Source organism: Pinus tabuliformis, chromosome 9 (assembly GCF_031772625.1).
Source record: "Pinus tabuliformis cultivar Carrire ecotype Pingquan chromosome 9, CPIR1, whole genome shotgun sequence".
Lineage (NCBI taxonomy): Eukaryota > Viridiplantae > Streptophyta > Pinopsida > Pinales > Pinaceae > Pinus > Pinus tabuliformis.
The window spans coordinates 662536989-662563896 of NC_142307.1; positions in this window are offsets into that span (position 1 = coordinate 662536989).

Below are 26908 nucleotides of genomic sequence, written 5' to 3' on the forward strand. Positions count from 1 at the left end.
TGTTTTTTGTTTTTTGTTTTTTGTTTTTTGTTTTCCTAATTCTTTTATGGTTTATGAGATAATTTTATTTTTATTTTTATTTTTTTTAATTTTCTATGTTTTTATTAAATTTAGTTTGTTTTTAATTTTAATTTTTTTTTTCTTTTCCATACATATATATATATTTTTCTTTTCTTTTGACAATTTTTTTTATTGTTTACAAGATTTATTTATTTAATATGTTTTTTTACTATTTATTTGTTTATAATTTTTAAGTGTTTTTTTTATTTGTTTATATATATATATATTTTTAAGTATATGCTTTAATTTATGTTTTGTTAATTTTTAAACTTTTTTTGTTTTGTGTTTTTTCATTGTTTTAATTTTTTTATTTTTAATTTTATTTTATGTCTTCATTATTTGTTTGAAATTTTAATTTTTTTCAGGGTCATGATAAAATATTTTACGCTATTATTTTGAAATGTTGAAATATTACCCTTGAAAAAAAAAGGGAAAAAAAAGTGTTATCCCAACGTTAACACTTTTTGTTTTGAGGGCGTTTTTTGGACAATTTTTGCATAAAAAATTGGTTTTCACCGCCATTTTTAAAACATGTTCAAAATTTACCCTAGAAAAAAAAAGGTGTTATTCCAGCATCAACACTTTTTGTTTTTAGCACTGTTTTTGATGTTTTTAAGGGTTTTTTTGGCTAGAGTTCCCGTTTTGAGTTTACAGTTCCCGTTTCAAAGTTTACATTGTTTTATATTTTGTGAGTTGTTTCATAACAACAATTTACTTGCATATTCATTATATTCAGTTCTTGGTGGTGTTTGAGTGGCAAAAAAACTTAGCTATGGATGACCTTATCAGAAGAATGTATTTGTAGAAATTCTCACTGTAGATTAACCTGATTATGCAATAGACTAAAGCAAAATACTTAATCTAATTCTACAATCAAACTTGCGGAATCTTAATCGATTTGAGCAAGATCAAATAGAACACATATAACAGAGAAGAAGAATCAATACACATGAAACACAGAAGAATACTCTGGGGAAAGCCTCTGCTAAAAACCCCGCTATCTGTATTATCATACAAGTGGAAATATCTCAGGATTACACAAAGCTTTAGCTCTCACAGCTATTCAGCTCTCAGTACAATCCCTCGCACTGCTCATAGACAGACTAGACAATTCATATACCTTCTCCTTTGTCCTTGAAGCCTCCTATTTCCTTGCGCTATTTTCCCTGGATGTTCTTGCTATAACCTTGTGTGACACTAATCCCACACACTGCTCCGACACACTGTAAAACTGCGTAAATCTCAAGGAGTGAATTCCTTCTGCATGCAAGAGATTTTCTTATAGGAAAATTCTTGCAACTGATAGTACACTGTCCTTGCCTTTAATCTCAACTGGGTCTTTGTTAGGTCCTTATACTACTAGTGTAAAACCTTATTGTTATTAGTACAACCCCCTTATTATATTGTTGTGCCCATGTAGTCCCCATATTGTTATTATTGTGCCACATAGAAGCCCACTATTGTTATTATTGTGCCCTTACATTATTATTGTTATGTCGGCTCTGATTATATTATGACCCCTTAGACTCCTACATATATAAAGGAGGTCTTGTCATTTGTATCATCTAAGAATTGTTCATTTGTGTAATGTAAAGGAGGTTTCCCCTTCGAAGAGGCTTATTTCTAAGGCGTTGATCTATCTTTTCTATCTTTTTGTGAGTTGGTTTCATAACATTTGGTATTAGAGCTTTGGATTCTAGGGTTTTGTTGCTCCAAACAGATCATCTTGGAATTTTCGCTATGACTTTTTTTCTGCGACGTTTCAGAAGCTAACAAAATAATCCACTTGAGAGGAAATATCGCTAAACCCTCGGTCCAAATTTCAGATTTTGTCTCGCTATATTTTCGGCAATATGATCTGCTGAATTTAGGGTTTTTTCAAGCTCCAGAATTTCATCTAAAACAGGTCATTGTGGAAGTTTTACTATAACTTGTTCGCTACAAAGTTTCAGAAGCTACAAAAAAAACCCATTTGAGAAGAAAGCGGTTTGAACCTTGGGTCCAAATTTCAGATCTTGTCTCGCTATATTTTAGAATATATGATCTGAGGAAGTTAGGGTTTTTGCAGACTCCCGAATTACATCTTAAACAAGTGACCTTGGGAAAATTGTCATAACTTTCTCTCTGAGCATCAGATTGAAATTTTGTAAAAAGTTACAGAAAGAGGACGGATGGTAGTTTCCTATTTGTATTTTCAGATCTGAAGGTCAAAACAGTGAAACGTGGCACTTCATACAAGTTCGCTCTACTGAAACATTATATAATCAGGTCATCTTAGAAGATTGGGCATAACTCTTTCTTGGAGAATCAAATTTTGATCAGACTTGCGGGGTTAGAAAGAGGACTCAGAGGGATACTTCAGGAGACAATTTCAGAACTTTGAGATCTAAAAGTACAGAGTTACAGTCATTTAAAGATCGAGCTCCTGAAATCAAGAAAAGGCGATATGAGGAAGTTTGATGGAAAGGATCCAGTAAATTGGATATTACAGATGGAGCAATATTTTTATCTGCATGGTGTACCACTGTTACAAAAGGTATGTATTGCATCTTCATATTTAGAACCGGATCAGTTTTTATGGTATAAAGGGCTTTGTTCTCGTAAACAACTTGTTATGTGGTCAATTTTCACGGAGGAAATGATAGCACATTATGAGGATACAAAGAGCAACACCTTCTTTAGAGAAACACCACAACAATTGGAAGAAAAAAGAGAAAAACATCTTTGTTACAAAGTGAAAAGAAAAATGATGGCAACAAGGAAGTCTACCCCTCACAACTATAAAGATGGAATTGTTGTTTCTCCTAGCCTTCCACAACCTACAAGGGTCACACCACAACAATTGGAAGAAAAAAGAGAAAAAGGGCTTTGTTACTATTGTGATAACAAATACATTAAAGGTCATAAGTGTGCTAAGAAGAAATTATTTTACGATGATTGTGGAGAGGAGGAAGAAAAGGATCAAGACACGTCAAAAGAAGAGTATATACAACAAGAACCAACCCCAGAGAAAGAAGAAATGAATCCGAACATATCTTGTAAAGAATTGGAAAGAATTACCACTCCTCAAACTCTCAAGATAGAAGGACATATCAAGAAGAAAAAGGTTCAAGAAGTGAAAGATCACATCCAGAAAGAAGAAATGAATCCAACCATATCTTGTAATGCATTGGCCGGAATTACCACTCCTCAAGCTATCAATATAGAAGGACATATCAAGAAGAAAAGGGTAATAGTGTTGATTGATTCGGGAAGTACGCATAATTTTATTCATTGTAAGATAGCCAAGGAATTGAATTGCTTCCTATATCCAACACCAGAGTGGCAAGTGATGGTTGCAAGTGGAGGAACCATAAATTGCTTTGGAAAGTGCTATAATATCAAGTTATCCATGGGAGAATATGTATTGAATAGCTCAATGCTTTCCATTCCAATGGGTGGTGCTGATGTTTTACTAGGAGTCCAATGACTACAATCTTTGGGTATGATAGCTTTTAATTTTCAAGAACTTTTCTTGAAATTTTTTTGGGAAGGAAAGGAAGTTGAATTGAGGGGTATCGAAGGAAAACCTGGAAAGATAATCAACTCTAACAACATGACAAAGCTTCTAAATAAAGAAAAACGGGGTGTAATTGCACAATTATGTTCACTAGAGGATCCCAAATTGAAATCATGTATTTCTCCAGATCTCCAAAACGTTTTGGACAATCATTCCAAGGTATTTGAGACTCCCAAAGGCCTCCCACCTATTCGTGATCATGATCATGCTATTCATTTGATTCCACGAAGTGTTCCTCCAAACATCAGGCCTTACATATATCCATAGTCCCAAAGGAGTGGGAAATCATTCAAAAGTTGCAGAAGATCCCAGTTCAAACAGTATTGCGAGAACTTGACAAGGAACGAAAAATCATATTGGAACCTGAAGCAGTCACAAAATCGAGAAATCGAAAGCTACGAAATAGATCAATTTCAAAGTATCTCATCAAGTGGAAGAACTTACCCGCTGAAGATTCCACATGGGAGGACACGAATTTATATAGAATCATCAAGAACTACTCAAGCGTTGAGGACAACACTTTTTGAAGGAGGGGCATGTTAGGTCCCTATACTACTAGTGTAACCCCTTATTGTTATTAGTACAACCCCCTTATTATATTGTTGTGCCCATGTAGTCCCCATATTATTATTATTGTGCCCCATAGAAGCCCACTATTGTTATTATTGTGCCCTTACATTATTATTGTTATGTCGGCTCTAATTATATTATGACCCCTTAGACTCCTATATACAGAAAGGAGGTCTTGTCATTTGTATCATCTAAGAATTGTTCATTTGTGTAATGTAAAAGAGGTTGCCCCCTCGAAGAGGCTTATTTCTAAGGCGTTGATCTATCTTTTCTATCTTTTTGTGAGCTGGTTTCATAATAGTCTTTGTCTAAACTGACATGCATGAGTTATTTATGAGAGAATATTCAGTTATCTGGAGTACACTAGTTTCATGCATGCATGCATTAACTGACTGAACTCACAATTAGTTCCACAAATTGTTTGGAACTAATTTAACTGGACTTAACTCAGTTAACTGAGCTAACTAATTACAACTCAAATAAAACTCATCCTTATCTCCTTAATTAAGGGATAAATTCCTCAATCAAAGGGATAACTATTGCATGACTTCACAAAGACTTCATGTTTGAATTTCTCCAACTAATTAACTCAAGATGAATTAATTAATTATTTTTCAAACAGCTGGTGAGACTAAATTCGAATTTTAATTCAAGGACAAATTAAAATTGGAATATTCTTGTTGCCACATTTCAACACTCCCTCTCAACAAGAAAGGGATTATCTGCCACCACGATCCTGTCTCTATCGAACTCGAATTTTCACTTTGACAATGCCTTAGTCAAAATGTCAGCATCTTGCTCCTCGGTCAAAATATATTGCAACAACATGATCCTCCTCGCCACACAGTCTCTGAGATGATGATACTGAATGTCGATGTGCTTGGACCTGTCATGAAATACTGGATTCTTAGAGAATTTGATACAACTCTGATTATCACAATAGATCACAGTTGGATCCATCCTCTGATCAAACAAACCAACTAGGATTTTCCGCATCCAAATGGCCTCACATGATGCCTGACTTGCAGCCATGTATTCAGCCTCTGCTGCACTAAGTGCAACCGACCTCTGTTTCCTGCTGTACCAAGAAACTACAACTGACCCAAGGTTGAAAATTCCTCCTGATGTGCTCTTACGATCTGATGGACTCCTTACCCAATTTTCATCTATGCAGCCCTGTAGCTTCACTCCCTCTGTTCATCTGTACCATAATCCATATTGATATGTGCCTTTGAGGTATCTCAAAACATGCTTAGTGGCTTTCCAAAACAACTTGGTAGGCTGAAACATAGCTTGACTCAGCTGGTTCACCGCATAACACAAATATGGTCGCGTGTTCACTAAATACATCAGTGAACCCACAAGTTGTCGATACATAGTAGATTCTACTACTTCTCCTGAAGTAGAATCCTCCTTTCTCCAGTTACCTACTAGAGGAGTATGCATGGGCTTGCACTTCTCCATGTGGAATCTCCTTAGTATCTCATTGGCATACTTGCCTTGAGACACAAACAACTCCCCATCCTTCTGCCACACTTCCATGCCAAGGAAGTAGTGCATGAGACCCATGTCTTTCATCTTGAATTATCTTGCAAGGTCCTCCTTGCAAGACATGATCAATTGATCATCACCTGTCAATATGAGATCATCAACATAAAGAACAATGATCAACTGCTTACCTTCTACCATGATGTGGTACAGGTTCGCATCCACTTCACTCTTTGTGAAGCCCAACCTAGTGAAGTAGTTGTTGATCCCGGTGTACCAAGCACGAGGTGCTTGCTTTAGCCCGTACAAAGCTCTCTTGAGTTGGCACACATGCGACTCATGATCGAAGGTATCAAAACCTTCTGGCTGCTCTATGTACACCTCCTCCTCAATATTGCCATTGAGGAATGCAGTCTTCACATCCATCTAATGGATCTTCCAACCCATATGTGCTGATAGTGCTAACAACGATTTGATAGATGAGTACCTTGCTACAGGAGCAAAAGTCTCATCATAGTCAATCCCCTCGACTTGTGAGAAACCACGGGCAATAAATATTGCCTTATGTTTCTCCACACTACCATCAACAGCTTGCTTTACCTTGTAAAGCCAACGGGAACTCACAACTGACTTGCTCTCCGGTCTTGGAACCAAATCCCAAACACTGTTCCGAACTATGGAGTCATACTCCTCCACCATAGCATCAACCCAAATCGGCTGCTGCACTGCTTGCTCAAAGGAAGATGGCTCAGTCTCAACACATTCCCCAACAAGCACCATGTATCCAATGTACCTATCAAGCGACCTCCTCTGTCTGTGCTGAGAAGATGGTTCTCCCACATTCTCTCTTGCATCCAACAACAATCTATCAGCTTCTCTTGTGCGCTTGCATCCCTCTCTAGAAGACTCTTCTTGAGTGGATGTCTCCACTCCCAGAACCACTGCATGCGGTTTCTCTACATCAGTCTGAGGCTCCTCCTCCTTAGGAACCAAAAGTTCCTCCACAGCCTGTAGTTGGAGCTCCCTCTCAAGTGAAACTTGCATGGCCTTCTGCTCATCAAACTTGAGATATCTACGAATCACTGTCCTCCGACTGGTAGGCAAGTACACCCGATAGTTGTGGGGTGTATCAGTGTACCCCACAAGTATCCCCAACTCAGTTGTCGGCTCAAGTTTCTTCCGGGCATCCTTGGTCACATGGCAATATACCAATGAGCCAAAGATATTGAAGTGACCCACATCTGGTCTCTTCCCAAAGAAAGCTTCAGCTCGATTGCCTCAATCATGAAAGGAAGACTTGGCATACTTTTCCAAGGTACAACCTTTTCATGTGTTCACTTGCTCAAGTTTACCTTTGGGAAGTCCGGTAGAAATCTGCTGCATTATCTTCAATGCCCCATGATGCAAATGGCCTAACCGCCTATGCCATAACTCGCCAATGTCTTGGTTTTGCACCAATCTTGCTTTCGAACTCAATGCAACACAGTCATCTACCTCAAGCTTGTAGAGATTCTTCGCTTGAATCCTAATCCTCTTGGTCTGACCCGTGGCTATGTGTCTCAGGAACACCTTTCCTTTACTAAAGATAACATCGTAGCCTTTGTCTTCCAACATCGCAACCGATACCAAGTTCTTCTTCAGTCTAGGCACATACTTTACATCAGTCAGGGTGAGAGGAGCTCCATGCTCCCTCTGAAAAACAACCGTGCCTTCACCTAAAACACAGTACTTTCCATCATCTCCCATCTCTATGCACATCTTGAGGTCTTTCTCCTCCAAGGTACTGAATAAAATCTTATCGCCGGTCATGTGGAATGAGGCTCCACTGTCCAGGTACCAAACACAACCCACCATCGATGAAACAATGCATGCGATGATGGTAAAATCCAATTCGAACTGAGATGCCAGTGCCTCACCTTCTGATCTTTTGGAGGATCCCTTCTTGGATTTCTTCAATGGACAATTAGTTGCATAATGGCCCACCTCATGACAATTAAAGCATCTCACTTTAGATTTGTAAATCTTCTTCCCACCATGGGAAGAACTCGATTTGGAATGGGAAGCCTTCCCTTTCCCTTTCCTTGCCTTACTTGCTAAGGCTAGATTTTCTTCATCATCATGCTTAGATGAATAACCATCTCTGGTGCTCCTCTTGATCTCCTCCTACATTTGATCTAACCACAGTTGTTCCCAATCAGACAGTTTCTCTCTTCCATTCACAGAGTCTTGGTAGCTATGCTAGCTCTTAGAAAGACCAAGGAGAGCAAGACTCACCATATCATCATCGGCTGTCGTTATTCCCACACTACCAAGATCATCTCTGCAGGTGGTGAGCTTGTTCAGATATGTATAAATAGTGTCTCCCTTTTCACACTTGATTTTCCAAAGCTTGTCCTTGAGCTCCAGTTTCCTCTGGTCGCTACTGTTTTGATATAGGTCCTTCAATGTCTTCCACAGTGAAAATGGAGTCTCCTTCCCATGGAGACTCGAGATAATATGGTCTCTAACTCCTTCCAGAAGAATCCTCCTCTCCTTCACCACACACTTCTTCCATTCCGCCAATTCTTGTATTAGCTGCAGCTGGCTTAGGGATTTCTTGATCAATGAAATCCTTCAAACCATTGTCTTCTAATACTGCTTCCATGTGATCCTTCCATGCTATGTAATTCAAGCTACCATCTAGTGCATACTTGAGTCTCAAGCCATTGAATGCCATTGGTGAACTTTGAGGTGTGATAAGAATTCGATTTTGTACCTGCAATCAAGAACTTCAACCTTTGATTTTTGCCTTCTCAGTATGTTGTTCACAGATTTGATCACCTTTGCTCTGATACCATGTAGAAATTCTCACTGTAGATTAACCTAACTATGCAATAGACTAAAGCAAAATACTTAATCTACTTCTACAATCAAACTTGCGGAAGCTTAATCGATTTGAGCAAGATCAGACAGAATACATATAACAGAGAAGAAGAATCAATGCACATGAAACACAGAAGAATACTCTGGGGAAATCCTCAACTAAAAACCCCGCTATCTGTATTATCATACAAGTGGAAATATCTCAGGATTACACAAAGCTTTAGCTCTCACAGTTATCCAGATCTCAGTACAATCCCTCTCACTGCTCATAGACAGACTAGACAACTCATATGCCTTCTCCTCTGTCCTCCAAGCCTCCTATTTCCTTGCACTATTTTCCCTGGGTGTTCCTGCTGTAACATTGTGTGACACTGATCTCACACACTGCTCCAACACATTGTAAAACTATGAAAATCTCAAGGAATGAATTCCTTCTACATGAAAGAGATTTTCTTATAGGAAAATTCTTGCAACTGATAGTACATTGTCCCTGCCTTTAATCTCAACTGGGTCTTTGTTTGAATTGACATGCATGAGTTATTTATGAGAGAATATTTAGATATCTGGAGTACACTAGTTTCATGCATGCATGCATTAACTGACTGAACTCACAATTAGTTCCACAAACTGTTTAGAACTAATTTAACTGGACTTAACTCAGTTAACTGAGCTAAATAATTACAACTCAAATACAACCCATCCTTATCTCCTTAATTAAGGGATAAATTCCTCAATCAAAGGGATAACTGTTGCATGACTTCACAAAGACTTCATGTTTGAATTTCTCCAACTAATTAACTCAAGATGAATTAATTAATTATTTTTCAAACAGCTGGTGAGACTAAATTCGAATTTTAATTCAAGGACAAATTAAAATTGGAATATTCTTGTTGCCACATTTCAACAGTATTTGCAAACTAAAGCCAAGGCAATCTGTAGAATGGAGTGAAAACAAAATATTCCATGACAATGTGTCGATAATTTATATTGCATGACAACCTAATAATTCTTTAAAACATAGATTTTCCTTATCATTAGGTATGTACTTTTCCATCATTTTATGATTAGAGCTTTATAACATCTTTGCTAGTTTTTGTTGTAGTGGGTAGGAAAGCGCGGAAGAAAAGTTTGGAGGAATATTGCTCTATATTTGTGTTATACACAACAAATCCATCCAACTCAATAGTGTCATTTTTGAATATATATTTATTTGCAAGGTGATAAACAAGTGAATTTTTCCTGGTTTTTACAATAAACTTTGTTTGAGAAAGTTTTTTCCCGCAGTTTCAACCATCAGCTGAATATGCAAAAATGGTTTCTAATGGATCCCCCTTGTCATGATTTTCTATATGATACCTTATTAACTACCAGCTTACTAGTCACAATGACATATCCCTTGTTGAGAACTACATATGCATTGGAAAAACATTTCTTTGGGCATCTTGCAGGTTGGACAAGAGTCATTTTGACATATCACAATATCTTATTACAGAGGAGAAACTAGAGTGTTACTGGTTTATGACGTCACAAGGTATTTTTCTCTAGATTATGGTGACTTTTTCAAAACAAAATGTTTAGTGAAAGTTCTTTCAATTCATTTATTAGAAGTGCAAAACATACTTTCAAGTATGTGCTACAATATGCTCTGTGTTGGGTTGCCATATTTTATTATACTTGGAAGTCTTGTATTCATTTATCACATTTAAAACTCTATCATCAATGTATATAAGATAACTTAGATTGACTCTTATTTTTAAATTCATGTGTGTGAAATTATAATTTGGAATAAATTGGGACAATGGAAATGCATATTTTTAATATATATATATATATATATATATATATATATATATATATATATATATTAAATGAGGTATAATTTTGAATTATCTAGCTCACGTATTCTGTACTTAACTATCTCGATGCTCGAGTGCAAGAGAGAAACCTTGAATCATCTCGCAAACTGGCTAGAGGATGCTCACCAACATGCAAATGAAAATATGACGATAATGCTTATAGGGAACAAATGTGATCTTGCTCACATGAGAGTGGGGAGCACAGATGAAGGTGAGCAGTTTGCAAAGGAACATGGTATAATGTTTATGGAAGCTTCAACAAAAACTATTCAAAATGTTGAGGAGGTATTGACTCTGGAGTCCACATTTAGAACCCTGTTCCACTTTCTATTTAGGTGGCAGTGAAGGGGGTCTAAATGGCATAGTTTTAGAAACAATTCCAAAATGCCATTTATTTGGCATATTTGACATTTTTGGTAGATATGTGGAGATAGCATGCAAAAAGGATATTATGGAATATAACTAGTTAAGGATGGACTTATTTTTTTTTTTTAGACTCACAACTTGAGATTTTTAGCATGTAACTTAGTTGGAATGATGGTGCCTAATATTTTCCTGAATGTTGAATACTAAGTTCCTAAGGTGTTCTTTTCTATGGTGACATTTTATTTGATTTGTTTATACAGGTCATTTGGCCACATAGTGGCCACTACCGCCCAATTGAAGAAAACTTGTTCGAGTTTCTTACTTTTCTAGGGAAAAATGGCATTGACATCACTGATATTGAGGTATATTTCGTATAAATCCTTTATAGTCTACTTTAGTTTATATTACACTGTCATTGTCTTTCATGTCCAATACTCTGCATTGTATCTTCTGTCATTTTCAGAAGAGGAACTCAATATTGATGGTAAGAAGCGTGAATTGAATAAAGAGGAGAACAATAACACTGGAGCGACAAATGCAAAAAGAGAGAGAGAAATATACCTTCTTTCTCCTTATCTTCATCCATATGCACATGTAAATATGCTAGAACACTAAAAAATATATCTTTTGCATGGAAAATTGTATGAACAAATTTTTTTACACCTTCAATTGGACTCTGTTCAGGTTCTTCTTCAATGGTTTTCTTTAGTTTTGATCTCCTAATATAAGTTTTAAGAGGCCTTGTTTGAACATCAGGTCGATACAAATCAATAATTTTCTGCAGTGTTCCCGAGAAACTGAACTTGACCTTCTTAATTTTACCTTCTTGTAGGGAAAAATGTAATTTTATCCAACAAATGAGGGGCATCTATGGCCCTTCCTTCAACCCAATGAATAACTAGCCTCATGTAGTCACCAGAAATATCAAGCTTGTGATGATTCATAATTGTCCTAAGGAAAAATTGAATCAAGGATTTGTATAGTCCTTGGGTAACATATTTCATTTTTAATCCATTCCTTGGAACAACTACTTTTTTCACACATATTTTACTGGCCATTTCAATATTTTATAACTTATGGGTTTTCTTGGAGTTCAATATTACTCCCCCTATGTATGGAATTTTTGTTTCTCTTGTAACCAGATCAAGGTCCAAGTTAATCCTCTGCCCAAATATTTTTAATTCCATGGCTTTATCATCATAATTTTCTATGGCCTCATCTATCTCATCATTTTGGAAATCAAACTATCCAAATATAAATTTATAAAACTCTACTCTTCTCAGTATATTTAGCAGACTACTGGACAATTGTTTGTATCTCTCCATGTGTCGATACACTCTTTGAATTTTTTGACTGTGAACTTCTCCTGGGAACCCCGTGTGTCAACAATTTTTGGGGAAGAGGATGTCCTTGTTTCAATTGAGGCCATTGTTGTCTGGGTTCAAGGCATGCTTGATAAATGCACGCTGAATGTAAGAATGCACACTGAATGCAAGAATGCAAGTTGAATGCGAAAATTCATACTGAATAAACAATGAGGAATGCACTGTAATAACCCTTGGTTGATTTCCCACATAAATAAAATAACACCAAGGTAATCATGGGACACTTATTCCAAGCTTAACGGTGGGCAGGCATTATAGTGGGAATCACTTGCAGTTTATTAATGGCTATGGAATTTATCAAAGGCAAAGAGGCAATAAATGACATTTAATTAAGGAAATAAAGGAAAATAGGACAAAAGGAAGATGAAGAGACACAAAAATATATGTAAGGGAAATTCGAGATAAATTAGAGGAAATGAAAGAAATGGAAAAAGGAAAGGAAGAGACTAGACATCAATGATAAAAAAGCACCTAAGAAACAATTGACAAGTTTTGCTCATCCTTTGATTAGGTTCAATAAAGGAGAGAGAACAAGCAAGGAAGCAAGTAAGCAAAGGAAAGCAAGAGAGTGTATGAGGAAGTTTGGACAATAGAAAGTAAGGACATAAATTAGCTTTGGATTGCAAGTAACAATGTGTGTGAGATTTAACATGTTGGGTTTCGAATGCATGGTGCATGCATTTGTTTATTTTTTATGTTTGTTGTTATTGGCATGAGATTTGCTTGGATTGACAGTGATTTCAACCTTGCCCTTCCATTTCTTGGGTAGCCGCATGGTGTTTTGGGTTCCTTGTTTTGGTTTAAGCTTTGGATGACCAGTAAACTTGGATCCTGGTTGAGATGGTATCGAGAAAATTCACAAGGTTTAAGGGTGGAGATGGGCTTCTCTTGGAACTCTTGACTGATGGGCGGAGATAGGAAAAATCCTCTAGGGCTAGGAAGGAATTCAAAGGCATCCAATCTTGTTTTGATGTTAGTGATTTTTGGACCTATTTAGGTGAAACCATTGTGGTTGAGGGTTAAGGTGGTTTGTCCTCTAGAAATCTTGGTTATTTCTATTTTCATTTAACGCATATGATTCGACATTCATGCTTGGAATATGGCACGGGGGGTGATTGGATGAAAGAGAGATTTAGTTCAGCCCAATCTATGGTCGGGAGGTATGTGGAAGTCCCTGACTTGGTTGGATTTTGCATATGTTAATATGATATATTCTCTTATTGTCATTGATGAGCAATTGTATTGGTTATTATGTTGATCTTATGGCTGTATAACACCCTCCTCCCACATTGATCCAAGCTATCTTGTCCACCATGGTAAACATGTGACGAATATTTAATATGATATGATTCAACTCCCCAAGTAAAATTAAGAAAGTTAAACTGACATGAAAAGGCCAATCTAACCTTAGACACCTGCTACAGAACCTTCAGGATTCAACCAACCATTCCAGGTGACCAACCCCTGAGGCAACTTGTTTTTTCACTGCCCTAGACCCTCAATTGCTCCCATGACAAGGAATGCATGTGACTGGGACCCTCCAGTCACTCCCATAATAGGACATCCATGCGACTGTGGCCTTTTTTAGGTAGTTCTTTACCAACGATCCCAGATCTTGTGCCACTTTTTTAGGGCTAGAACTCAGGCCACTGCCCAAAACTTCATGAAACTTCTAGAAATGATAAATAACATAGAAACAAGGGTACTAATGCAAACACTTGAAAAAGGACTCGACCTCACCCCTACTATTCATGACAGGTGTTGGTGCTCAAATTGTCCCCATGTATGAACGAATCGAATAATCATTCACTCAGGACTGAGAAGTCCTCCTACTCTAGGTGCTATAGGCTGACCTCCAGTGCACCACATGGGGTAAACTTGATACAAATTATAAAATTTTCAATAGGCAAAGATAATAGGGTCAGTTATTGATAATTTTCTTCGTTGTAGTGGTTTTATGGTATCAATAGAAAAGAGAGTTCTAACAGTAACACTTTCTGAAAGCTTTAACCCATATGCAAAAGGTGAAACTAACAAATAAACGTCAAAAGAGATTATAACAAGTTGAAGGAAAACTGGAAAAAGAACAAACACCAAAGGTATAAGATGCAGAATCATTCAAAGATGATAAAATATTATTGCAACATGTACAAGTATCTTCCTACTTTCCATCTCAACTGTCTCGTGACAACCATGATCAATATTAAATATTGAAGCATAACTTGCAGAGATGAAATGAAAATTCACAGACTTTGAAAAGAAAACTGCACGATATATTGATAAACACAACATGTAACACTGTAACAATCATAAAGGTAAAATAATAATTGCCATAATTTAAAAGGCAAGCTACTAAAATTAATGACAATAAAATGTTATTCATTCAATCATCCAGATCGATAGTATAATATCAGAATATGAACAACTAAACAAAATATTTCTCTAAACAAGAACAAGCCTCAGATTTAGATTTTTGTGATTGTTACTTACACTCACAAGAATACAACAAAATGCATCTAAAACATCAAGGAAATATTTCAGAAATGTAGTAAAAGACTGTGTAACATGTACAGGCAGTTTCACAAAACCAAAAGTATCACTTCTGTCAATCACCCCCCCTGTACGGGAAACAAGGCCTTAAATACTTAGTTTGAAAATATAACTAATCAAATAACTATCTCAAGTGTAGAAAATTCAAATTTAAAATAAAATAAATCTTAAGATAAAAGCTCATGTGTCATGTCGCCTTCGCGGCTTTGGAGTTTTGATTTTCTTTATTGTGCGTGTAGAGGAAAGAGCATGGGACCCACACATCTTGGCTACTGTTGCTTGAGTTGTAATTAAAATAATTTCATTCTAGTCTTTTGGCTGCTCCATTATAGATTGCATTGGTTGAACAACTTGAGTCATTGAGGAGGCCTGTTCCATAACGAGACTTGATTTCAAATGGTTTCTTAGCTTAGCCATTTTATCCCATTCTGCTGCTGGAAACCAAGGCACATTTTTATACTTTGATATAAACACTACCAACCATGATCTGATTTGATAGCAAGCTTTAGGAAGGTTCTATATAATTTTTTTAATTCCAACCAGGATTCTCTTCTAAGGCCGTTAATGACTGTAGTTGTTGAAATCACCTCTTCACCTTATATAGCCAAGCAACCAAGATCTTACTATATACTTTGTAGTTTATTACAAAATTATTCTTGAGATATTACCCAATTATATTTCCCCCAAAATTAGGGCACACCAAACCTTCCGAGGTAATTCCAATCTGCTCTAAAGGTGTCTATCTCCTTAGTGGCCTTCTCGAATTCCTCTTGCATTACTTGCATCACAACATGCCTTTCTTTTAGCATATAGAGATAATAAATACATTGATCTATGGAAGGAAAATCCATCTCTTTCAAGGTATCATCCTCCAAAGTATTGATAATATCAGCGCATCAACATCTTTTAATCTCTCATCAAGAGCCAAGGCTGTATTTTTTTCTTCCAAGTTTGCACTTTTAATAATACCTTTTTTACCCCCGGATGCGGGTGTCCAGCATGCGTGAGTGGCAGGTAGCCATTAAGGCTCTACCGCATCTCGATACCTGTCTCAACGCCAAGGCAGAGAGCAGGTACAAGTATGCGATGGCAATCAGAAGGCATTCAAGGCTCCAGGCAGTTGAGGTTAAGGGTAATCAGAGCACGGTTGAGGTTGCATTGATGGCGAGCGAGCCTGCTCCGGTCTCGAGGAGATCTGAAATGATGAAGCTCGGTACGAAGCATTTGGTGAGGGCGAAATTTTGGTTATATACTGGTACAGCAAAGAATGCCGTCAAAGGTATGTTATCTGCAGTTGGCAACGGGCAAACCACCGCTCTGCAACATCACCTCCAGCATATTGAGCAGCGTCTCCGGGAGCTTAGGTTGGATCCGGTGATGCGTCGTCGGGGTGTGCCTTGCCGTGGTGGGCGTTTAGGAGTCCGCTACGAGACAGAGAGGGAGGAACCACCTCCGATAGCTCCTATGGCCACCATCTCCCCTTCCTCTTCCAGTTCTGAGGAGGATTTTCTGCTCATGAGGGATTCCTATCAGTCTTTCCGCCTACGCATTCCCAGAGGGCTCCTTCAGACGGATGTTATGGTCAATTTCACTGTGTATCTTTCAGAGGCACCTCCTATCAACCCCTCATGGCCCTCCCCTGCTTTTGATAGTCTCCACAGCAACGAAGTTCTGCTGGGGGATATGCAAGGAAGATTGCATAGGATGCCCCGTCCGCAGGCGCCCATGGAACATGTCGACCAGCCTCAGCAGGCTCAGAATCAAGAGAATTCAATCTGTGATGAATCAATGATTGCAGAACCGGTTCACGCTCTTCAGGATTTGGAGGGGCATATTCAGGTGGATGAGGAGTCAGTCATATGGCTCGATCCGCCCAGCCCGTTGCAAAGGCAACCGCCGACGACGCCCAGTCACCCTTCCTAATTCTGTTCGAAGGCGCTGCTCCAGGTTTCTGTTTTTGTTTTTTGCACTTGTCTATGTTGGTCAATTTCTCAATCACACTCAGTTCCAGCTCTAGGCCCATAGTGGCAGTGTGTTAAAAGTCCGCGTTAGTAAGGTTTTCGAGTCTGTTTTTGTGAATTGTAATGGTGTCCAAGAGGCACATCTGGACATTTTTTGTAATGCTGTCTCAAATGTCTGTTAGTTTGTCCCAGCTGTCACAGTCTGAGGGTGGCCTGGTCCCCCTCCGTGGATGTAAATTATGTAAATATTTTCCTGCTTAATAGAAGTTACTTTTACCCAGAAAAAAAAAATAATACCTTTTTTACAATTTGAAAGGATCTCGATGCAAGATTTTACTGTAGAGATATTTTATCTGATTTACATCCATATTTCCCCTTTTTCCTAAATCAAAACTTGTTTACCTGTGTGGGTAAGTTTAATCACTTCCCGGAGGGTCTTAATTTCACCATGCGATTCCTTTAGCGCAACTTGAATTTTTTCAATTTCTTCAATTTTTCGATCTACCAAGTTTTATACTATATACTCAGATTTTTCCCTTTCGAATTGGGCTAGTTCCATCTCTTGTTTCAACTAAGTTATCTTAAGGTTAAGTATATTGGAATCCTTGGTTTCAAACATTTGAGCAGAATTAAGGGCTTGATCTACCGATGCTTTATATTCCATCAACAACTTAAGATGCCGCTCTTATTTTTCGCAGGATTCTTTTCTTAGCAACTCCATTTGTCTAAGAGTCTCTTGGCATTATTCCTCCTTGAGACGCAAGGCCATTTCCATCTCTTGGAGATGGTCTTCAACCTCTTCCTTTCTTTCTAATGCTTGAATAAAAACATGAGGGTCATGATCATGAATTTTTAAAATAGCTTGCAATGCTTTTATCTCCTTTTCCTTTTCTTCCAACAGCTTCTTGATGGGCCTAATGTCTTTAGACTGCCTGGACTTTCAGATTATTATCTCTTCTAATTCCTTTATCCGGTTTGTTTTTGTTTTCAAGGCCACGCGTGCCACATGCAACTGGTCGGAAACCTTCTCAAACATATAATGCATTTTTCTGTTTCCTGCATTTTCATCTAACAATCTCCGTTCCACGATTTCAACCATTTGTCGATGAAGATCGATAACGTCCATATTAGACACCTTCCCCAAGTTAATAGCCATGGAAGAAGTCCGAGATCCAAACACCTGTTGGTTCTCCCCAGTTTCTAGCTAGAGACCTGCGAGATTAAAAATATTCGCTTCGAAGTCTGGTGGTAGAAATAAATTATTGTCCACCTGCAGAAGATGCCCCTTTAAGTGTTGGAATCTCTGCTAACTGAGATTGCTCTAATAATACAACCAACTCCACACCAGTCTCTATTATCTGTTCTCCTTCAGTAAAAACATATTTAATATCAAGGGCTTGTGCCCTTTAATCCTTCGACATTATATCATTGATAACTTGTTGCATCCCTTTATTCAACTGCTATGCCTCTTGTTCAAATACGTCAATGTCAATGTCGTCTTCTCTTACCTTTACCCACCGCTATGTATTTGAAGGGATTGTAACTTCAACTTTTCTCTTCATGATAATAGATGGAGTGACAAGGATTGCATTGAATACTTTCATCTGCTTTTCACTATGGCTAATAATGACGTCAGTTGTTTTCTCAATTTCTGTAGGTAAAGGTGGCATCGTCTCTACGATATCATCCATAGGTATCAAAACATTCACCACCTTTTCTTATTCAGGGATAGTCTCATGAGAATAGGCTAACAACCCTGCTTGTTTCTTCAATGTTGAGATGATCCTTAAAGGATGATAATGCTAGCTACTATCCTGCATGAATCCGAAAGACAACATTTCCTTTTCCAAGATATCCATAACATTTTTATTCTTAGCAATTAGAGGTGAGATTGCATATGGATAATTAAATAATGCTCCTTTCTTTTTAGAAACAAAATGAAACTCATTTACAATTGTTTTTTGCCTAAGAACCTCATAAGCAAATAATAAAGGTGAGACATACTTGGGTAGCTGAAAGGAATGCTTTTCAAAACCGTATAAATGAATCACAGTAAAATTAGGGTAGAGAAACCATATTCATATACTCTGCTCTTTAGTAAGCCTTAATACTTTCCTTTGTTGTTCTGAGATTCTATCTATCATTGCTTATGTTATTTTAATCTTCAAAGGATAAGCAAAACAATTCATATATTGAGAATACGAGTGAGGAATACGCTGAGGATAAATTACATCAGACCATTTATATATTTCCTTCTCTTTATTATCAATATTTGTGATAGTCATGAGGAGATTAGTAGAAAGGAAATAGTTATGGTAATTAAAGAGAACCATGTGAATTAAATAGGTACAATGTCGACAGGAACTGAACAAGATGGTAGTACATAGGTCAATTGTAAGCACTCGAGTTAGATACTTTGGAAAATTTATTGTCTCACGGTCTGAGTGGAGGGTGAGGAGTTGTATGGATAAAAAGATAGACTCATCCATTTTGGCATTGTCCGCTAGTCCAAATATAACAGAAAAGGGAGAAGTAAGGGTTTGAAAGAAGGGTTTCAAGGATTGAGTCACTATAGGAGATTGCAATTTAAGCTTAGGACTCAGATCGTCTAGCAAGGTTTTCATAAATTCCAGTTTATCATCCTCTGCCCAAGTGATGAATTCTTGGTCTAACCCCTTTTTAGTTATGTCGATTCCCTGAGTAGGAATACCTATCATCTTGGCCATTATTTCTTCTTCTAATTTCAGGAAGACTCTTCGAATGGACTGAAATAAAAAGACTTGTTGTTCAAGGTCGTAATGCCTAGCAAGCAATTGAATAGAATCGGGGTCTAAGTGAACATAAGGAAGGGTGGCACCTAAGATTTCAGAGTTCAAAAGACATCTATCTTCATCTGATATGCTAGTAGAACGAGTCAAAGTCTTTTTAAGAGTGAGGATATCAGTAATACATACTCTAATATCTTGAACCCCAACTAGCTCGTTTACTAGAGCTTATTTACTCATAGACTCATACATTATTGATTTATGTGACTAAGTTACTAGCACAATGAAACAACTAAGCGAGAGTAACTTATCCGGTCAATAGAAGGGAATTATGCGCATTGCAACCCATTAGAGATTAGCTTTTTCCATTAACAGGTCCTTAGAGCAACATTTAGAAGCAAAGGCGGAATGAATGAATGAATCATGTAAAGTTAGTGGAATTAAGGTTAAATCATTGTTACATAATTAATTAATGCATGCAACAGTTTCCACGCTCTGATTGGTGGAACATCGCCCAAGGACATGAGCCCTTCTGATTGGGGATGGGAATATAATTAAACTCTGCGCAAGTAGGATCTTGATAATCGTTGATGATCGAGGATCATACGGCTAAGATGATATTAGGTTGACAGGATGGGTTAACTTTCGAGCATGTCCCGACCCGTTATGAAATGTGGGCCATTCGATAAAATTCATTTATACGGTCATGATTCATCAGGTGTTGATTCAACCCTTAACTCCCGTGCATGTTTGAACGCGATGAGGAGCACCTAGAAAATTACTGCACATCTAACGATAACTGGATGATAAGTTTGATCGGACCTTACACTCATCAGGATTTCTAATAATGTTAACACTATGTCATGAATAATTGTAATGTGCACTCTCCACCATCCATCTCACAAAGATATGAATCGACCGCTCAGATTAGCAAGCACGTTAGCATGTATCCCGATTTCCTTAACTCAAAAGGGGTTTTGATTAATTAACTCTATAAATATTCCATTAAGGTTTCAGAAGGGGGAATTAGGGGATAAAATTTGCTCCATCTAGGGATGGTTCTTCCCTACAAAGGTCCAAGAACAAAGACCCTGTGCCTTCAGTTGGGTTATGGAGTCTAGAATAAACAACGATGGGGAATTTTAAGATGGGATAACACCATACTGACGTCAACCTAGTACGGGTTTGGCATGAAAAATATTTTTGAGATGTGATGGATAAAAGTGAGGCATTAATGCATAAACGACGTGAAATAATTAGGAGGAATATAACAAAACCGTTGGGTTAGTCAGAGGTTATTATCCCAAACTACCTGCGATAAGCTGAGTGAATTACGATGGTGAGTGTTGCAGGCAGTACCGGAGGAAGGCGCGAGACTCTCCATGAGAAATTGGACAGGCTGTTTTTCCTACTGACAGAGATGGAGGAGTGGATGGTTTATATAGAAGATAAGTTGGTGCTCCTTCCTGGGATTTACAACACCGTCCAGGAGGTACACACAAGGGAAGCAGTAGGAAGCACTCCTCTCGCAGACTCTGAGAACCTCTGCCGAAACGTAATATAGGTTTCTGACAGATAATTATCTTAAGATAGATTAAGAAATCGTGCTATGATAAACTTTTGTATAATGTGTAATAATAATGAGCATCATGTCTCACATTTTGATGATTTTTATGGATTATGCCTCATTGGCTCTTAGCCTATGATATATGTCGATTTTATAGCTATGAACTTATGAATATGAGTCATTTTTTTTCTTTAGAAAATTGTTAATTTGATGACGAATGAAGCCTTTAGATACTCCTTTACTAAAGATTATTTTAATTCATATAATTAAACCTCATGTTCTATCAACTATATTTTCTTTTTTACTTTTTCAAATGAGCTTTAAGATGATAACTTTACAACTTGTCCATCATGTAGTAGTTCAAAAGGAGACTTAATATAGATCTAGAGACTAAACCATTAAGACCAACTTGATGAAATTAATATAGGCGAGGGAGTTAGCATCGACTGGAGACTTTAACACATAAATACCTGATTGAGATACCTGTGAGAAGGATAGTGTGTTCAATTATACATTCATGGGCCAAAAATAAATAAAACATAAGCTTTTGAACACCCCTTGAGGGCAGTTGCCATTGAACGTCGCTTCGCTGCTAGCGAGCGTCCATAGCCCTGACGAAGTCATTCGCTGTTTCACAAAAATAAAAATTTACCTCCCTTGACTTATTTTTCCTTAAGATTGGGCCTTCTGGTGAGCTTTTCTATTTTTTTTTTTTGAATTTCACTTTTAGAAACACAATGGGAAGAAAATCACACTAGGAAATCCCAATGCCACTAGTGTCGCTCCACTACCAACGAACGTCCATAACCCTGTTGGAGTCACTAGCATACCCCACAAAAGACACAATCTAAGGGAATGGGAAGATTACGCACCAAAAAATTAGTACCACTGACCTTGATCCGCTACCAGTGAGCATCCTTAGCCCCAGCAGAGGTTGTCAGCATACCCCATTCTAAGAAGGGAAGGTTATAGATTGTGAATGTCAGACTAGTAGTGGAACTTATCTTGGAAGGAGGAAAACAATTTTCTTTACAACTCCATGCCTATACATGATTGCAAAATTACTAGAGACCTCATAGGAAATTTAGAAGTACCTAATGGTATAGATAATATCCAGGGATTAATACAGTTCACAAGAAGTTAGACCTGGTCTTAGTAGTGAAGTTGCATGACCCAAAATAATGATACTTAAGAACCATACCTGATTTAAAGGATATAGAGTTATTGTAAAAATATCGCAAAAAATTATCTTCTTTATTATTATTATTATTTTTATAAAAATGTAATAATTAACAATTAATCATTATTTTTGTTATCCCTTTTTATGTTGTTATATCTATATATATATTTTAATGAGAAGTTTTAATAGGTGAGATAGTGCTTTTTAAACAGGCCATTCACAGCATGGCCAACTTCTTCTTCGTCAATTTTTTATAGGGAAAATGAATTTTCCCCTATTACCTTATCGATCACGAATAGGCCCAGTGATAAATTATCAAATTTTCCATGCTTGCTAGGTTCCTCATTCCTTTTTTCCCACTTTAGAACCCAATCATCATGAAGGAAAAGCCTGTCCTTGGCATGTTTATCAAATATTTTTTTAACTTTTGTTTGATGTTGATTAATTATTTTATACACTAGATCCATTTCATGTTGTAGTTTGATCATTTGATTGATTTGCCTTTGAAGGTCATTAGGCTCTTCATTGGCTTCTTGCATACTTTTCATAACTTTCGTGCCTAAATATAGAGGGAAGACAATGCCTATCCTGTAAACTAGCTGAAAGGGTGAAACACCAATGGACTTATTAGTACTCATTTTGTCTGCCCACACGACATACTTCAGTGTAACATGCCAATTATTAGAGTGCAAGGATTTCTTTAAAATATTAATAATATTTTTGTTAGTGGACTTGACAAACTTGTTTCCCCGAGGGTAATAGGATGTCGAGTGTCCTAACCTTATTTCGTAATTGCCACAATTTTTTTGAAAAGATGCAGAACAAAATGGTTTAGCGTTATTAGCTATGAAATTTCTGGGACAACCAAAATGTGAGAATATATTTTCTGTTAGAAATTCCATCACTACCTTATCATTAATCTTCCTCAATGGGATGGATTAAACCCATTTAGTGAAATAATCGGTAGCAGTGATTATCCATTTGTGTTGATCGGTGGAAGGAGGGTGGTTTTCTCCAATGAATTATAGACCCCATTGTTGAAAAGGAGCTTAAGTTACAATAAGCTTCAGAGGTAAAGATACCATATTTTGCTTACCGACAAAGATTTTGCATTGGTGACATGCTCTCACCTTTTTATTTACATCATGAAAGAGAGTGGGCCAATAGAGGTCACTTCAGAGAATTTTATGGGCAGTAGCTTACCAGGTGAAGTGGCCACCATAGACTCCACTATGGTGTTGTGTGATTAAATAATCTACTTGGGAGGGAAATATACAATTCAAAAGTACACCTACTAGACCTTTCCAATATAGTCTACCATTTATAATACAATAATTTACAACTTTCAACTTTAAAGAACGTCATGCATATTTACTAAAGGACTTTGGCAACTGCATGGTCTGTAGATAGATTCCTTATACCATTCTGATGAAGAAAAATCTAGGTGAACGGTGGTAGGGACAAAAGTAGGTAGCAACAACCGTGGCTACTTATCCTGCTGATCTTCATTTGCTTCTATCAAAGTTCCAAGAGAATATTGATCAATGCCTAATGCATCGAGGTTGGATTCAGTTAGTAACTTAGCCAATCCTTGGCCCTTCACTATCTTGATTGGTTTTAACTCTAGATCATATTCTTGGACTTTTTCTATCCACTTCCCTCTTCTGCCTTCTATATCATGCTGCAAAAGGATGTCTCTTATTGCAGGGTGTGGAAGGTATACAATGGACTTAGCCAGCAAGATGTATTCCCTAAAAGCCTTGAGGGTTTTTACTAAAGCATAGGCTTGCTTATCTATTATATTGTACTTAATATCTACATGCTGAAGAGCCTTGCTAAAAGACTCTATGGGCTTCTCATACTCTTGCCGATTCTTTTGTAACAGAACAACAACTATGGTATGTTCAAAGGAAAAAGGGAAAATAATGAAGTCCTTCTTATAGTCTGGGATAATGAGGACCAACACTTCCATTATAGCAACCTTGATTCTTTGAAAATATTCCTTTGATTCTTCATCCCATTTTATGTCGTTCCCGTTTTTAAACATTTGGGTAATACTTTTAACTATCTCAGCAAAAAGTTGGGATAAATATTTCGCAGGAAATTAATATTTCCTAAGAAGGCTTGCCTTCTTAGTGCAAGGAAGGGTAATGGTATGGATTGCTTGCACCCTTTCAGGGTCAATTCTAATCCCATGTTGTGATACGATGTGGCCCAAAAGCTTACCCTTGGTCCTTTGGATTCAAGGACAAACCATACCTTCGACACTTGCGAAAAATTACTTCCAGGTGCTTTAGGTGCTGGTCGTCACTCTGGGAAAAGTTTGTTATATCATCTAGATAGATGACTATGAAATGATATTTCTTGTTAGTAAAAGCGATATCCATCACCGTTTGGAAGGTTGCCCCAAAATTCATTAAACCAAAGGGCATATTTTGGTACATGAAGTTGCTCCTACCACTCGCTGTAGGATGGCGTCCATCTTCGGAAGAGGATAATTGTCTTTGAGTGAGGCTCGATTAAGGTTTTTTAAATCTATGCATAGCCTGATTTCACCATTATTTTTCCTAACGGGGACCAAATTAGCTACTCAAGTAGAATAACACAATGGAATGATTATCTTGGTGTCTAATAGATTTTTAATTTCTTTCTCGATGGGAGGAAGCAAGAGGGGGTTGATGTGTCTAAGTTTTTGTTTGAATGGTTTAACCCCTTCCTTTAAAGGGATACAATGTTCTATGATACTTTGGTCGTATGCTTTGAGGTCATCATAAGACCAGGCAAAGACATTGGTATATTCAGAAAAAAGATTGACATATCACTCTCTTATATCTTAGGGTAACATTCGAGATAAATTGACTAACTTACTTTCACCATTTTGAGAAATGTTCACTGGCTCTACTTCTATGTTAGGAGGTTTTAACATTGGGTTGGAAACAACATCATTCCTATCAAATATTTTCTCCAAAGGGACTAATCCCCTGGGAATATAATTATTTTTTAATTGGATTACATCATGTTTTCCAATTTTAGTTTTAAGATTCGAAACATTAGCATCTTCTTGATCGATTTCTTCATCCTCGTCTATGTAAGAATCTGAAAATTCACTAATCAGCTCAATGAATTTTTTAATTTCTTGATCGTCTTCAAATACCTACCAATGTTTAATGTTATCAGGTATATATTGTTTATATAGGATTTCAATCTCGAATTTTAATTTGAGGCCAGTGGGAGGGGTGAAAGTAGCGACAGTAACAACAAGAGCATCAGATAACTGATTTCTTTCCCTAGGGACAATAATAGGATTGATAGAAGAAAATAATCTATCAATTAAATCCCAGACTTGGTTCCTATAATCCCGCAAATGAGGATTCTTAGTTTGAAATTTATTTGTCATGTATTTTATTACTAACTCGGATTCACCAAAAATTGATAAATTTTGAATGCCTAATTTGCGGGCAGTCTCTAAGCAAGGTACTAAAGTCTCATACTCTGTTATATTATTGGTAGTCTCAAAATTTAATTTTAAAGAATAAGTAACACTATGTTGAGATGGTGGTATCAAAACAACACCTACACTAGACCCTGCCCTAGAGGAGGCCCCATCAAAGTACATTTTCCAAATGGTATTATAATTTTCAGGTGGGGTGATGGAGGTGTCTTTCTCACAGACAAAGGAATTTTCCTTGTCTAAAGCAACAAAAATGAAATTTCCCATATTATCATCGAAGGTATATACTGGTGAGTTCTCAGGATGCTTCTCTAAACTAATGGTATAAGTCGACATAGATTCTCTATATAGTCGATGTGTTTCTCCTCCAAACACAGGTATGGTGGCGTAAGAGAGATCAAGTTGTAATGAACCTCCAAGCTTAGCGCCCCGATTCCTTGATAGGATCATTCCATAGTTAGGAGGAACATCAGCAACCATTATGTCCATAATGATACTTTTAAAAGGCACTTGGGCCAAAACTACAACCAGGGATTTAATTACACCAAGACATTTAACTCTCCGGGAATCAAAAGAATACAGATCACAATACTTTCAAGTTATAGTTAGTCTGAGCTTATCCAAAATTATGAGAGGAACCAAAATCTAACATGAAATTATGTAAATTCCAATCATGAATCTTCGGGCTAATATAGAAAGGGGGAACTAAATTACCATCTTTTTGGTTCACGGGGCCAAGGGTAATCTCGGGAGCATCATCCTAAACATTTATAATGTCTATCAACACCATTTCTTGATGTGGTTGATAATAATTTTTGAAAAATGAATCAATCTCTATTTTGTAGATGGGAATCTTTACGACTTCTGCTAAAGGCACACTAATCTTGAGTTTGTTTAGTTCATTCTTTAGGCTGAAATTTCGCGCAAGAGGTGAATCAACCTTAGGTGGGTCAAGCTCATGGTGCATGATTGGCTTATCGTTACATGGAGGGAAATGAGGTGTCGACTCTTTCTGTGGGACATGGCCTTTCCCAGGTTGTCGTTATATTTATGTTGAAACCGAGCTTCCAAATGTTCTGCAAAATGCCGAAGTTGAGGATCCCAAAAATCTTGTTCTAGATAATTAGAGACATCTTGGTCTTGCACTTCAAAGGTATTAATGGAATTTATATTAGGGTATTCCTCCTCTTCAGGATTCATCTGTTGACTAGTAGCATCATCACTGTATTCATCGATGAGGTTAGCATTGTTTAAGAGAGGAGGTTGGATGTGAGGCTCATGAGGCCTT